This window comes from Pteropus vampyrus, unplaced genomic scaffold (assembly GCF_000151845.1).
Source record: "Pteropus vampyrus isolate Shadow unplaced genomic scaffold, Pvam_2.0 Scaffold128, whole genome shotgun sequence".
In the NCBI taxonomy this organism is placed as follows: Eukaryota; Metazoa; Chordata; class Mammalia; order Chiroptera; family Pteropodidae; genus Pteropus; species Pteropus vampyrus.
In genome coordinates this window covers 1,707,603-1,710,213 of record NW_011888909.1, presented here as the reverse complement: position 1 = coordinate 1,710,213, position 2,611 = coordinate 1,707,603, and positions in this window count along the sequence as shown.

Here is a 2,611-nt window from a genome sequence, read left to right as displayed (position 1 = left end):
CCAAAAGTGTGATCTGGAGGAGGCTCACATTTCTTCAGTACCTTTAGCATGTCTGGCCTTGTGTTAAGCTACTGATATGCAGTATAGCCTAGTGGTTAAGTATGAGGTTTCAACTCCTGATTTTCCCATTTATCAAGTTATTTAACTTCTCTGTGCCTCAGCTTTCTCTTCTGTTTAAAAAAAATAATAGTAAAAACCACAGCAGTCTGTTTTTCATGGAGTGATTGTTAGGATTAAATAAGTTAATACATAGAGAATTCTTATGAACACTCACATTAGGGACAGTCCCAAGGCTGCGCAGTGAGTAAGTGGCATGGCTGGAACATGCATCCAAGTCCCTCCAGAGCATGTGCTCTTAAACACTGACCTTTTCTCCTTTGAGACTACCCAAATGTAAGTACCAACATAGTCAGGCTCTGATGTCATTCATTCATTTAGTCATTCAAGCATTTACTGAGTACTCACCATGTGCCAGGCCAAGCTGAATGCTGGGAATCAGGCCTCGCCATGAATGAGGCACTGCTCTGGCTGTGGGGCCTAGGGCAAGGGGCTTGGTAACTGCAGTGAGAGAGGCTAACGTGGCCATGCCAGGTGATAAGTACCACAATGGTGGGAAGCCTCGGAGTCTAGGGCTCCTGAAGAGAGGCACCCAAACTAGCCTTGGAGAAGAGGAGGACCTCTGCACTGAGTCCTGAAGGTGGGCCAAAAGGCCAGGAGCAGGTTTGGAGTGGGTGGAGGCCTCTTGTGGGGAGGGTAATTCACTGGTAGTAGGGCCTGAGGAGCCAGGGCACCGTGCTCTAGGAAAGAGTGAAGGGAGCAGGTGGGGCTGGAGAGGGTACGAAGACCAGATCTGGAGGTCCTGGTACACCAGCCACAGAACGGGAGCTGAAGGCAGTGGCCTGTGATCGCATTCACATCCAGGAAGGATTGGTGTCTGCCGCGTGGAGAACAAATAGGACGAGCAGAGGGACACTAAAGCAGAAGCAGGGAGATGAGCTAGCCATTCATTACAGAAACGGGGGGCAGCAGGGAAGATAAGGGGGCCTGAATGAAGGTGGCAGTAGTAGTGGTGGGGGCTGGAGGGAGGGGCTTGGATTCCACAACAGACTTGCAAGGCTGGAACAGCTCCATCTAACTTTTAAAAAGGCCTATTAAGCTACCCTTTGGTGACTTTGTCCTTCAACTACAGTTAACCAAATTTCTTGTGGGAAAACCATTTGGCATAAACTGATAAGATGTAGGGGTAAGGGAGAGTCCCGCCCATCTCTTGGTAGGCCCTGACAACCGATCTCTGGGAACTTAATTTAACCCAGGGGTTTAAATCTTTATATGTGCCCAGTTTGTAGCAGGAAATGTACTGCTGCTGAGGAAGGCTCTTAAAACTATGAACGAGAGGTCCGGATAGAGTTTAGAGATCTTGAAGATACCAAATACTTTAATTTAATATTGGCTGTTTAAGGTCCAGTTGCCTGGCACTCCCAAAGACAGAGGATGAAAGGCAGATAGATAGAAGAGGCTGCCAAGGACCGAGTAGCGCTTCGAGAAGGAAGGCACAGCAAAGACCTGGGCCCTACGTGAATGAGGCACGCCCTGCCTTTGCCCAGCTTTCTGCTCTAGCAGGAGGCTGCTTCCCAAAGCCCTGACCTAGAAGAGCTGATATGTAACAGTTGCCAGTTTCTGTGGTGTTGATACCCTACCACGTCTGACAAACTGCTAATGTCAAATCACCAAATCTGGAGTTGGGAAGAGAAGGGCACACCATTCTATAGCATTTCCACAATACTGACAGAACACACATAAATAACTTCAATAGCATAGATTGTAGTAATGGTAAAATCCAGTAAAATAATTAGGAAGTGATACATTTTAAATATTTGTCACCTTTGTTTTTAGTATAATTTAATCACAAGATTATAAAATTTAATTTTTAATAATATCTGTGCAAATTTCCTGGTAAGAGCTGGCTCTGGGACCCCAATGACTATAAGGCAAGTCTTGGCCATGTCTACCCATTTTTGTTCCATCACCTTGTGTGCTGTGACTACATCTGGGGCTTATGCTAGACTTGCTGCTCCAAACTTAAACAGTAGACTATTTTCCCGTTAGCCTGAGTTCAGAGAGCTTCTCTTCTCATTTTCTCAAATGTCAGGCTTTGGCCCTTTGTATTCAGTTGTTTTTTGAGAGCAGGGATTCTAGTCCCACCACTCTCTTTTTTCCTCAGGGGAGACAGCTGGCCGTTCTAACTCTGTTTCTTATGACTTTTTTACCCCCCAATCAGACAGTTATCAAATCCTTGCCCTTTCCAACAATTTCTTCTCTGCGGACTCCTGGCAGCATCTCTTCCTACTGTCACCCAACACAGGTCGTTATCCATCTCCCTCTAGCTGGTTGCTTTGGCGTCTGCCCTGGCCACCCTTTCTTCTGCTTCTCTCCTTCTCCAATGCGCCAGCCCATGGAATGGAGTCCTGATCACCATTCTATCATGCTCCCTCTCTGTTTAAGATCCTGCGGTGGGACCTGCTCCTTGTCAGATCCTTCTGGGTTCCCTGTTCTTTTATCAGCCACAGTACTCATGCCCCCTGCTGTGCAGGGCAGACCTGGTTCTGCTCAG